Source organism: Artibeus jamaicensis, unplaced genomic scaffold, assembly GCF_021234435.1.
Source record: "Artibeus jamaicensis isolate MK-2021 breed Jamaican fruit bat unplaced genomic scaffold, CSHL_Jam_final scaffold_916, whole genome shotgun sequence".
NCBI classification, from domain to species: Eukaryota; Metazoa; Chordata; class Mammalia; order Chiroptera; family Phyllostomidae; genus Artibeus; species Artibeus jamaicensis.
The window spans coordinates 60,377,917-60,391,914 of record NW_026522059.1 but is presented as its reverse complement, the minus strand read 5'-3'; the positions used below and the strand labels follow the sequence as shown (position 1 = coordinate 60,391,914).

Genomic DNA, 13,998 nt, shown 5'->3' with positions numbered 1-13,998 from the left:
TAGTTCTCGTCCCTGTGTCCTTCCTATTTGTTCCTCCAAATCCCTCCCCCTTTTTCCCCTTAATTTCCCTTCCTTCTCCCCTCTGGTCACTATCCCCTTGTTCTCTATTTCAGTGTCTTTGTTTTTTGGGTTTTTTTTTTTCTGCTTACTTGTTTGTTTTGTTGTTTAGCTTCCTGTTAAAGGTGAGATCATATGGTATTTGTCTTTCAGCACCTGGACTATTTCACTCAGCATAATGCTTTCCAGTTCCATCCATGTTATTGCAAAGGGTAGTAGCTCCTTCTTTCTCTCTGCAGCATAGAATTCCATTGTGTATATGTACCACAATTTTTTGATCCATTCATTTACTGATGGGCACCTAGGTTGCTTCCAACTCTTGGCTATTGTAAATTGTGCTGCTATGAACATTGTGGTGCATAGGTTCTTTGATATTGATGTTTTAGGATTCTTAGGATATAATCCTAGCAGTGGAATTGCTGGGTCAAAAGGCAGGTCGATTTTTATTTTTCTGAGAAAAATCCATACTGTTTTCCCTAATGGTTGTACCAGTCTGCAATCCCCCCAACACTGAACTAAGGACTCTTTTTCCCCACAACCTCTCCAACATTTGTTGTTTGTTGCTTTGTTTATGATACCCATCCTGACTGGTGTAAAGTGGTATCTCATTGTGGTTTTAATTTGCATCTCTCTGATAGCTAATGATATTGAGCATCTCTTCATGTGTCTCTGAATGTTCTGTATGTCCTCCTTGGAGAAGTGTTTCTTCAAGTCCTTTTCCCATTTTTTAATTGGGTTTGATGTCTTCTTAGAGTGGAGTCGTGTAAGTTCTTTGTATATTTTAGAGATTAAACCTTTGTCTGAGGTATCATTGGCAAATATGTTTTCCCATACAGCTGGTTGTCTTGCTAATTTAATACTGTTTTCTTTAGCCATGCAGAAGCTTTTTATTTTGATGAGCTCCCATTTGTTTATTCTTTCCTTTACATTCCTTGCTCTAGGGGACATATCAGTAAAGAAGTTGCTGCGTGAAATATCTGAGATTTTCTTGCCAATGTTCTCCTCTAGGACTTTAATGGTGTTATGACTTACATTTAAGTCTTTTATCCACCTTGAATTTATTTTGGTGTATGGTGTAAGTCTGTGCTCAAGTTTCATTTTTTTGCATGTAGCTGTCCAGTTCTCCCAACACCATTTGTTGAAGAGGCTATCTTTACTCCATTTTATGTTACTGCCCCCTTTGTCGAATATTAATTGACTGTAGAGAGTTGGGTTGATTTCTGGGCTCTCTGTTCTGTTCCATTGGTCTATGTGCCTGTTTTTATGCCAGTACCAGGCTGTTTTGATTACAGTGGCCTTGTAATACAGTTTGATATCAGGTATTGTGATCCCCCCTATTTTGTTCTTCTTTCTCAAAAGAGCAGCTGCTGTTCGAGCTCGTTTATGGTTCCATATAAATTTTCGAAGTGTTTGTTCTATGTCTGTGAAATATGCCATTGGTACTTTAATAGGTTTTGCATTGAATCTGTATATTGCTTTGGGTAGTATGGACATTTTGATAATGTTAATTCTTCCAATCCATGAACAAGGTATATGTTTCCATTTGTTTGTGTCTTCCTTGATTTCTTTCTTCAGGGCTGTGTAGTTTTCTGCATACAGGTTTTTTACCTCCTTGGTTAGGTTTATTCCCAGATATTTTATTTTTCTTTTTGCTATATCAAATGGGATTTTTCTCTTTATTTCTGCTTCTGCTGATTCACTGTTGGTATACAAAAATGCCTTTGATTTCTGGATATTGACTTTATAACCAGCTGTTTTGCCAAACTCATCAATTAGTTTGAGGAGTTTTTGGGTAGAGTCTATAGGATTTTCCATGTACACTATCATGTCATCTGCAAACAGTGACAGTTTTGTTTCCTCCTTTCCTATTTGGATGCCTTTTATTTCCTTTTCTTGCCTGATCGCTGTGGCTAAAACTTCCAATACTATATTGAATAGAAGTGGTGAAAGTGGACAACCTTGTCTTGTTCCTGATCTTAGTGGAAAAGCTTTTAGTTTTTTCCCGTTGAGTATGATATTGGCTGTAGGTCTCTCATATATGGCCTTTATTATTTTGAGAAATGCTCCTTGTATTCCCACTTTGCTGAGTGTTTTTATCATAAATGGGTGTTGTACCTTATCGAAAGCTTTTTCCATGTCTATTGATATGATCATGTGATTTTTGTCTTTGCTTTTGTTTATATGATGTATTACATTTACTGATTTGTGAATATTGAACCATCCTTGCATTCCTGGGATGAATCCTACTTGATCATGGTGTATGATCTTTTTGATATGTTGTTGGATGCGATTTGCCAATATTTTGTTGAGGATTTTAGCATCTATGTTCATCAGCGATATTGGCCTGAAGTTTTCTTTCTTTGTTGTGTCTCTATCTGGTTTTGGAATTAAGATGATGCTGGCTTCATAAAAAGAATTTGGGAGTTTTCCATTCTTCTGAATTTTTTGAAATAGTCTGTGGAGAATAGGGGTTAGCGCTTCCTTAAATGCTTTGTAGAATTCTCCTGTGAAACCATCTGGTCCGGGGCTTTTGTGTGATGGGAGTTTTTTGATTACTGCTTCAATTTCTTTTGCTGTTATTGGTGAATTTAGATTTTCTGCTTCTTTTTCACTGAGTTTTGGAAGATTGTATTTTTCTAGAAATGTGTCCATTTCCCCTAGGTTTTCAAATTTCTTGGCATACAGTTCTTCATAGTAATTTCTTACAATCTCTTCTATTTCTGTGGTATCAGTTGTAATCTCTCCTTTTTCATTTCTGATTGTGTTTATTTGTGTCCTCTCTCTTCTTTTCTTGATGAGCCTACTTAAAGGCTTGTCTATTTTGTTTATCTTCTCAAAGAACCAACTCCTGGATTCATTGATCCTTAAAATTGTGCTTTTAGTTTCTATGTCATTTAATTCTGCTCTAATCTTGGTTATTTCCTTCCTTCTGCTTGCTCTGGGCTGTCTTTGTTGTTGTTCCTGAAGTTCTTGCAGGCGTAGGGTTAGGTTGTTTGTTTGAAATGTTTCTATCTTCTTTAGGTAGGCCTGTATTGCTATAAACTTCCCTCTCAGGACTGCCTTCGCTGTGTCCCATAAGTTTTGGGTTGTTGTGCGATCATTTTCATTGTTTCCAGAAATGTTTTGATTTCTTCCCTAATTTCATTCTTGACCCATTCATTGTTTAATAGCATACCATTCAGTCTCCATGTTTTTGGGTGCTTTGGGTTTTTTTCTTTGGGGTTGGTTTCTAATTTCAGTGCCTTGTGGTCAGAGAAGATGCTTGGTATGATTTCAATTTTCTTGAATTTGTTGAGGCTCCTTTTGTGTCCTATCATGTGGTCTATCTTTGAGAATGTTCCATGTACATTTGAAAAGAATGTATATTTAGCTTCTTTGGGATGAAGGGCTCTATATATATCAGTTAAGTCCATTTCATCTAGGGTGTTGTTTAATGCCACAATGTCTTTTTTGATAATTTGTTTGGAAGATCTGTCCATTTTTGATAGTGGGGTGTTCAAATCCCCTACTATGATTGTGTTGCTGTCAATATCTTTCTTGAAGTCCTCTAAGATTTTCTTGATATATTTGGGTGCCCCTATGTTTGGTGCATATATGTTTACAATGTTAATGTCTTCTTGGTGGATTCTTCCCTTGAGTATAATGAAATGACCTTCTGGGTCTCTCTTTACAGCCTTTTTTTTGAAGTCTATTTTGTCTGATATGAGAATTGCTACCCCAGCTTTTTTTTCTTGTCCGTTTGCTTGGAAAACTTGTGTCCAGCCTTTCACTTTTAGTCTGTGATGGTCTTTTGTCCTGAGGTGCGTCTCTTGTAGGCAGCATATGTGTGGGTCATGCTTTCTTATCCATTGAGCTACTCTGTGTCTTTTGATTGGAGAATTTAATCCATTTATGTTTAAGGTTATTATTGATAGGTACTTATTCATTGCCATTTTTGTACCTGTGTTCCTCTCTGTCTCCCTCTTATCCTTCCTTCCCTTAAAGCAGTCCTTTTAGTATTTCTTGTAGAGCTGGTTTGGTGGAGGCATATTCTTTTAGACTTCTTTTGTCTTGGAAGCTCTTTATTTGGCCTTCTATCTTGATTGAGAGCCTTGCTGGGTAAAGTAGCCTTGGTTGTAGGCCTCTGGTTCTCATTACTTGAAATATTTCTTGCCATTCTCTTCTTGCTTGAAGTGTTTCCATTGAGAAGTCAGTAGCTAACCTTATTGGGGCTCCCTTGTATGTTATTTCTTTTTTCTCCCTTGCTGCCTTTAAGATTCTCTCTTTGTCTTGGAATTTTGCCATTTTGATGATGATGTGTCTTGAGGTGGGCCTCCTTGGGTTCCTCTTGATTGGGACTCTCTGTGATTCCTGGATTTGTGAGACTTTTTCTCTTATCAAATTAGGGAAATTTTCTCTCATTACTCGTTCAAATACGTTTTCTATCCCTTGTTCTTCTTCTTCTCCTTCTGGTATTCCTATTATTCGTATATTATTACGTTTCACATTGTCTTGCATTTCTCTTAATCCCTCTTCATTCTTTCTGAGCCTCTTTTCATTTTCTTGCTCTTTCTGTGAGATGCTTTCTACCCTGTCCTCCAACTCACTAATCCTATCCTCCGCTTCATCTATCCTACTTTGGAAACTTTCTACTGTGTACTTCAATTCGGAAATTGTATTCTTCATTTCCTCTTGTCTCTTGCTGATGGTTTCCATTTCCTTTTTGATGTTGCTGTAGTTTGCAGAGAGATCATTATAATTTCCCTGTAGTTTCTGGTAGCTCACTGTGAGCTCTTTGAGCTCTTTGAACTTCGTAATAACCAGTGCTTTGAATTCACTGTCTGATAGTTGATCAGCGTCTATTTCATCTAACATTCTTTCTGAAGTTTCTGCTTTTTCTTTCATTTGGGGATTGTTTCTTTGTCTTCCCATTGTTTGAGACTCTTCTTGTTAGTCTCTGCTTCCAAAATTGATCTGTTCTGAAACACTGGTTTTATGGTGTAAACTTCTGTGGTATGTTCCTTGTGAAGTTCAGTGGTACAGACTCCTTGAAGTTTCTTGATGTTCTTCGTCTCCACCTACACTCACGCTGGTCCTCGCACTGGTCTCTGCGTTGGTCGCCTACCACTGCTGAATGTCCCGGCTCTAGTAGCCGCCTCCTCAAGCACCCAGGCCCGTTACTAGGGCAGTGGCACAGAGGCTGGGAATGTCCTGGCTCCCGTATCTGGCTCTCTCTGCCGCCCAGGGCCGTCACAGGGGCTTGGAGTGTCCCGGTTTCCGTACCTAACTCCCCGGCGTCTAGTCATGTCTCTATGGCAGTGGCACAGAGGCTTAGAAAGTCCCAACTCCCGTACCCGATTCCCCAGTGTCCAATCCCCTTGCTATGGCGGCAGCACAGGGGTTGTGACCCTCCCAGTTCCCGTAGAGGGATCCTCTGCCACCCCGGGCTGTCTCGGGTTTGGAGTGTCCAGGCTTCCGTACCTGACTCCGCGACGTCCAGTCCCGTTGCTATGGCAGCGGCACAGGATTTGAGAGCTTCCCGGCTCCCGTAGCTGGCTCCTCAGCTGCGTCACAGGGGTTTGGAGAGTCCTGGCTTCCGTACCTGACTCCCCAGCGTCCAGTCCCGTCGCTATGGCAGCGGCACAGGATTTGAGAGCTTCCGGGCTGTAGCTGGCTCCTCAGCTGCGTCACAGGGGTTTGGAGTGTCCGGGCTTCCGTACCTGGCTCCCCGGTGTCCAGTCTCGTCGCTATGGCAGCGGCACAGGATTTGAGAGCTTCCCGGCTCCCGTAGCTGGCTCCTCAGGGTCCAGGCCTGTCTCTATGGCGGCGTCACAGGGGCCTTTGGTGTCCCAGCTCCTGCAGCTGACCCTTCCGTTGCCCAGGCTAGTAGCTATGGCATCGGCACAAGGGTGTCCCCGCTCTGGTTCCTGACTCCTCTGTCTCCCAGGACCGTCACAGGGGCTTGGAGTGTCCGGCTTCCGTACCTGAGGCCCCGGCTCCCAGGCCTGTTGCTCTGGCGGCAGTACAGGGGGCCGCGTGAGACCCAGCTCCGGTAGCTGACTCTGCCGCCGTCTGGTGTTTCAGCGTCGGTCACAATCTCTGGTCTTTTAATTTCATAAATGCTGGGTAACCGATGGTTTATTGTGCTGTTTTTCCATAGATCTGCCAGGATTTTCACCCATGAGTACAGGAGCTAGTATCCGCTCCATCTTACTCCGTCGCCATCTTCCCAGCATCCTTCTTCTTTCTTTCTTCTTCTGAGTCTCTTTAATTTCTGTAAGAATTTTAGGACTAACTTATCAAACTCTGCAAAAAAAGGCAACTGAAATTTTGATTGGAATTGTGTTAAGTCTGCATATTCATTGGGGAGTAAGTATTATTATTTTAACAATACTGTTTTCTAATTTATGATTGTCGTTTTGTTTATATAGGTCTTATTAACTTATTTCAAATATGCTGTTGTTCTTTTCAGTGCGCATCACTTTTTTGATACATTTATTTGTAAGGATTTTACTTTTATTGCTATTGTAAATACAATTTTCTTAATTTTGTTTATATGATGTTTACTGCTAGTGTATTGAAAGAGAACAATTTTTAAGTGATCTTATCTCTTATAAACTTGCTGAACTCTTAAACTCTACTTCTATTTTGGGGGACAGTTCACTCAGGATTTCTTATAAAATCATTCCATTCGCAGATATAAATATTTTTTCTTTTTCATTTTTAATCTGGGAAACTTTTATTTCTTTTTCTTACCTAATTACCCTAGCTAGAACATGCACTACAATGTTGAATAGGAATGATGAAAGTGAACATCTTTGTCTTGTTCCTAATCTCAGAACTATATTTATTTATTTATTTATTTATTTATTTATTTATTTATGTATGTTTTTATTTATTTATTAAGATTTTACTTATTTATCTTTAGAGGGGAAGGGAAGGAGAGAGGGAGAGAAATATCAATGTATGGTTGCCTCTCATGCGTCCCCTGCTGGGAACTGGCCTGCAACCCAGGCATGTGTCCTGACTAGGAATTGTATAGCAATCCTTTGGTTTGCAGGCCCCCGCTCAATCTACTGAGATACACCAGCCAGGGCTCTTAGAACTATTTTAGTCTTTCACTGTTAAGTATAATGTAGTTATTATATTTTTGTAGATGACTTTTGAAAACTGTCACATTCTTTCCTAATTTGTTGATTTTTTTTTAAACAGGAAAGGTTGCTGAATTTTATTTAATTTTTCCTGCATCTGTAGTGATGAACTGATCATCTGGGTTTTGTCCTCTTTTCCCTATTAACATGGTAGGTGGATTGATTTTTATATGCAGAATAAAACTTGCATTCTTAGAATAAAATATGGTCATGGAATATAATTTTCTTATATATTGCTAGATTTAGTTTGGTAGTATTTCTGCATGTATATTTATAAGGCATATTAGCTTATAATTTTCTTTTGATAATTTTGTCAAAATTACCAAAGTAATATTGGCTTCATAGTCAATATTCAATTTCATAGGATGAAATAAGAAATGTTCCATCCTCTTTATTTTGGGAGAAGAATTTGTGAAGTTATATGTTAGTTATTTTTAACCATATTGTGAGATTAACCAGTGAAGCCATTTGGTCTTGGACTTTTTTTATCATTGGGATTTTATCTATTATTTATTGATTTATCAATTTTATTATAGTTTTGTCTCTTTACTTCAATTTAGATTTTTAAATTTTCTTCTTGAGCCAGTTTCAGTATTTGTATCTTTTTTGGGCTGTTATTTCATCTAGATTATCTATATGTTGACATAGAATTATTCATAGTATTCCTTATAATTTGTTTATTTCTATAAGGTCAGCATTAATGTCTCCATTTTCAGTTCTCATTTTTTAAATTAGGATCTTCTTTCTTTTTTCTTGGCTAGTCTTGTAGACATATGAATTAGTTGTGGCTGAGTAAGTTTAAAATCTTTTCCTCAATACAGAGGAATGAAAAAGAAACTCATAGATGGTAAGGTGTGTGATATGGAGGGAAAAGAAAATATATAAAATAATTATTTGGTTTTCCAAAATATAAAATAACATAAAAAAGAACTGATCCTAACTATGAAAAAGTTAACTAAGATAAAGAATACATGAAGTAACAAATTTAAAATCATTACCTGTACCATGCAAAATTAGTGAAAAAGAGCACCCAAATATGTCGATAAATATTTATTGTATTTCTACCATGTGAGAAGTACTTACCTTACATGCTAAACATAAATCAATCTACATCTTGCTTATTCTTCACAATCAGACTATGGAATAGAAGTTATTTTGGATCCTATTTGACTGATGAAAAAGTATATTGTATATGAAATATAAAAAAAGTAGACATTCTGACAATAAAATTGCAGTTTACAGGGACTGGGAAGTGAGGAGAATGGGGAGATGTTGATCAAAGCGTATAAACCTCCAGTTCTAAGATCAATAAGTTCTGGGAGTCCAATAAATGGCATGACTACTATATGATAATTTCATTATAATTTACTTCATTACCTTAGATTTTTAAAAAAGGAAAATAGAGGTGCAGAGAGATTAAAGAAACTTTTCCCTGGTCAGAGAACTGGTCTAAAGCAGGGCCAGATTTCAATCCATAGATGTATTTCTCCATTGCTCTTGCTTTCCAAATACAACCTTTCACTTGTGGTTTTTGCCTTACATTTGGTTCCCTTCCAGATCACCATAATAAAGCATATGTTACAAAAAAATGAGTCACAATAAATCTTTTAGCTGGTAGATGGTCCAATAAAGCAAAGTGTTATAAAACAAAGTATATCTGCATTGATTTGGTTGTTGACTAAAAAATAAGATTCTATATATGTGTATGTATATATACACATACATATATTTTTATATCTGATTACATATAATCACAAAGTTATATCAATGGAGTTTAATATGAGTTAATTGATTTATTTCTTTTCTGTAACTTAAAGCAAGTCCAGGATGCTCAACAGAATATATAGTTTATGCTTTGTTCAATGTCCAAAATGAGAGCACTACATTTACTAAGGGCATGCACTGTTTTCTGCCTTTTGGATTATGCAATTTATCTCATAATTCCGCACATATATGTGACAGTTTAGACCTGAAACAAATATTGCATACATGGAAACTCCAGACCCAGCAGCTGATGTAGTTTTATGTTTGTCCAGTGACTCTCCAAACATGTGTTTGCATGTTAAGAAGATCAGATGTATAACTTCTCAGGAAGAGGCTACAGCAAAGTAGGATCAAATAAGCAAAAGTCAGTATTAATTGCTGGAGAAATGTCTGTGACAGGAATAGACAGTGATTCTTGGATGTCATGAGAGCAGTGTTTCAGAGGTGTTGCAGCCACGTCATGGGCCTTTGCAGAGGTTACAGAAAGCAGCATGGCTTCGGAATATCACCTTCAAATGTTCTTTCCTTCAAATGTCATCACTCTTCCATGTAATTGCAGATTTGAGTTTAATCGTGGAGTTTGTCACCTTGAAAATGTCAAATTTGGGGCCAGAATGTGTGGTTGTGATTTGCAGTCCAGTCCTTAGCTTCTGGGTGTTTTACCCTCTCTGCACCTTGGCTTCCTCGTGTCCAAGGGGCTGTCAGGAAAAGGGTTTAGAAGAGCAACTGGTACTGAGCAGGGTTTTAATAATATTAATGGTATTATTACAATTACACCAAAGTTAGATTTTAAAAAAGTTACTTGCCAACTAATCTCTAACAAGGTATTAGCTGTTTCAGTCAAGGTGTTTATATTTATACTTAAAGGTGTTAAAATTTAATGAGGTGATTCACTAAGGTTAGAAAACCTTCAAAGTCCTAAAGGCAGGATATCTAATTGTGTAATTTCAGATACTCTGGGTCAGGCCCAGGAGAGGAGGGGTGGTTATCACAGTGGTTTGTGTGCCTGGCACCCCTCGAATTACTGTGCATGAACAAATGCTTTCTTCATATGTTTGCAGAGGAGGCCTGAATAAGGAGTCAAGAGAGTAAATAAAATTAAACTCACAGGAGGAAGTGGGCACAGGCTGAAGAAAGAACAGAGGGACAGCCCCATGACAGGTGGCTATTTTTATATACTCAAACTGCTTAATGGAATAAAGTTGTGACTTTTTTTCAGAAATTATTGAAATAGCCTTGATTTGTGGTTTCACTTGGCTTCCACATGAATCTTGAAAATGTGGGAATGAGTGACAAATGGGTTTAGTCTGTTTACAGACCAGACATTTGATGAAATTATCTGAATGAGAGAAGTGTGCATGTAGATGACAAACCTCAGTGACCTTTGACTCTCTTCCCATAATTTTATATTCATAAGGAAGCTACATTAAAACTCATATGAATAACCAATCAAGTAAACCATAAAACAATGAAAAATGAAAGAATATAATATAACTTTTATTTCTCCCATATATCAAGAATTATACATTTGTGTCTGAATTGGTTGTTGGCGAGTACAATGAATTGACAGAAAGAAAGAAAAGGAAGGAAGGAAGGAAAGAAGAGAGGAAGGGAACAGGAAGTAAGGAAGATAAAAATGGTGGAGATGCAAAAGTTCTTGAAATAAAATAGTAATATTAAAACTTAGCAAATTGGGGGTGTTACTTTAGTCTCAAGCTCTGTGTAGGGAGCAGTTGCTTAACCTGATGAAATGATTCTGGTTGGGAGGATCAGAGAAGTGAATCTGATGGCCGTTTGGCCTATGGATGGCAAATGTTACACTCTTTTCCTTTGAGTATTTCCTTACATTTTCTCTTACAGAATGTATGAGACATTCCGTTCAAGATACTTTTGGCAGGCTGCTTCTAAAAGAATTATTAGTAATCTTAATCAGCTCTCTGTTTCTTCCTTGCTTCCTCTGATGAAACCCTTTCTTGAAATCCCAAAAGATACAAGTTGGGGGTGCAAATCTCCAACAGTGGTTACTGCTAGGCCATTCATTGTGGTATTTCAAGAGGCTAGATTAAGCCAGTCAATGTTGTAAAGGCTATCTGTTAAAGAGTGTTTCTAATTAGCTTACTGACTATTTGGAGAAAGTTCTGGCTTTTCTGTGCGTGGTGCTTGTTGAGTGAGCTATTGCTGAATGAAACAAATGAAACAAACACCCTTGATAAGGATGAGGTCATTTTTATGCTTATTGGTCTTTAAACAAGATATTTCTTAAAAACTGAGGTATTTGAGAGAGAGAGAGAGCACAAAGATAATGACTTATAGAAGGGGAAAATAAAAGCTATTTTGTGTATGTGTCTATGTATTTTATTAAAAGTTTTAGTGGCTACTCCAAGAGCAAGGTGTCTGTACCTTTAATCATTTTCATTTAAAAAACAGAGCCTTATAGTTCCACATCTTCAGCTATCCCAGAGGGCAGTGAGGCCAACTTGAACAACATTAATTTTTCTTTATGACAAGACTAGTGCTTCCCCAGGTCTTCAGAACTGCCTAAAATGTCTGGGAAAGTAGATTATGAAGAGGATATTAGAATTGTAAACAAGAACAATTTTGTAATAAAAACCATATATTTTATCTATTGGACTTGGGGCTTAATACTGTGGCTGCAAAAGTGTCACGAGTCATAATTTGTTGATGGCTACTGAGCATTAGTTACAGTCAGTGCGTTTGCAGAAGGGCCAGGCCTCCTGGCATCCCATTAAAGGAGATCTTGGATGGGCAATGGCACTTTCATTCTAATGCATCTCTCCTATTTGAATTTGCTCTGTGGAGCCTAATGAAAAGAACATGTGTGTATTGTAACTTTCTAGGCTGATCACAGAGATACGTGTGCCCTGATGCGTAGGTATTTTGCACAAGTTTAAAGGACTGATGAACAGTGAATGGGAAAGAATCACCTTACTAAAAGTCAAAGGAGACCCATGTCCAAACCTGGACTTCCTCCAAAAAGTTTAGGAAGGCTCTTGACTGGATTCTTGGAAAAAGGAGCTTTTTCCTCCCTGGTCTGTGTTTCTTCAGCAGTGCATTCCGCCTCCCTCTATCTCTTCATCCTTCCTGCTGACAGGGTTTATGAGTCTGATACAATGAACTAAGAAACAGTAGATTTCCCCCCAAGAAACAGAGTGTTCTTCTTTGTCTGCACGGAATGTGGAAGCCAAGTGTGAAATGCAAGCATTATCATCTGTTAATGTTATGAAAAGTGCTACCTTCCTGTCTTAAGGAGCATGTCAGCTGTGAAAGTTCATACTGTGCTTAACCTTTTGTCTTCCCCTCATCCTTTGTTATAACGACTCAAACGGAAGAACCGTGAACAAATCATTCTACAAATATAACTATTTCCAATGATACTGTTCTTGTTTGCATTTCATATCTGTTTTTATTATACTCAGTGGCCTATGTTTCATAATCTAGTCCCTGAATTTAGTTTTGCTAGTAAAACAAAGATGCACAAAGCCTCTTTATTTCTTTGGAGATCTTTTTCTATGGAAGGTAATAAAGACCATATTTATATTTTCAATTAGCCAGAACTTCTTTGCACATTGGTGTGATTTTCAAGATTGGCACTAGCATAATAGCATCTTTCAAAAAAAAAATAGACAAGGGTTGTTCTAATGAAGGCTACAGTAAGATCTCATATATTTTAATTTTGAAGTGGAAAGAGAAGGCATATGGTGTTTTATGAAATCTTTTTAAATATTGTGATTTTCAAAATAAGGGAAGAAACCTCCTATATGCATCTATTGACACCTCCTTTTCTTCCCGCAATTGGGATGTGCAGGTAGTCAGCTTTATCCCTGCCGGGAGAGCAGGCTAGTGTGGGGCCTTTCAGATGAACCAGGGCAGTGGGATCCTATTCTGAGACAGAGCTCACTTGGGCTTCATGAAAGATAAAAATGTGCTCTCTTCCACTATTTAGGCACCTATCCAGAGGTTGACCAAAAAAAAAAAAAAAAAGAATGCCTTGTGTAGATTTAGCTTGAGAGAGGAGAGATAACCACCTCGCCTTCTGCATCTAATCAGATGTGAACAAGGGCAGAAATAATGAGTTTTACATTGTATTTTACATGTAAAAAGCCCTAGAAACAAAACATTCTGGACACCACCAGTGATTCAAGTCATTTTCAAATGAAAAGGGCTATTTGTTTCCAAATTACAGCAGCCACTGGAATGCATACGTTCATGGCTCAGAAATCCTCATTTTGTGAAGTAAAATTACCTTTCAGTAATTTAGTCACTGCGGGCTTCGTCCTGCTGGCTGGTCAGAGCTATCACATAGCTTGCAGCTGCGGGCTGAAGCCCTGCCATTTTTTTTCCCCAGGACAGGCAGTTAGCTAGTAGAGCCATCAGGGCGGCATCTGTCATCCTGCTAGGCCCAAATTGTTTTCTATGATGGATGTCACAGTCTGTATGATCAAAATAGAAGCCCTGCTGGTTTTAATTGCAAAATCGGACTACTTGCACATTTGTTATTATGCCAGGGTTATTACCTCACACAAAATGAATTAACAGGTGAAAATAATTGATGAGAGGAGTCTAGGGATTTTTAGCCTCTTCAAAGAGACTTTGTAATTATGGCATAATGAGTGTTCTGAGACATATCTGTGGGGGGCAGCATGAGACCACCAATGATCTCTTCAGATGGATGATAAATTCTACTGAAATCTATGGTAATATTGCTTAAATTTACTTAGCAATTAGTTTAATAGGCCTACATGATTCATGCTAACATACTGAGAATTTTTAAATAAGTTTGTTTCATCCATCTATAAATTAAGCTACTTACCTCAGCTTTCTTCCCAAGGTGATGATGAAACAGACTTTCTCACACAAAGATGACGGAGGATAGGGGTTTTGGCCTTGGAAATATCTGACCAAATGTTGCACCTCGGATGATTTCTCTGCCTCTCTCCCAAGAGCATGTGAAAGAAGCCTCCCAAATTTTGTCCAAATACAATATAGTTTTAAGAGTTTTGTGCACATAGACACTCAGCATTTGTCC

The 13,998-nt window shown here is 38.0% G+C and overlaps 1 pseudogene; it reads right to left on the bottom strand.

Annotated features, from left to right (window-relative positions):
* The window catches only part of LOC119034533 (Y-box-binding protein 1-like), a 91,238-nt pseudogene extending 77,877 nt beyond the window's left edge, over nt 1–13,361 (bottom strand).
* Nucleotides 13,362–13,998: the final 637 nt, after the last annotated feature.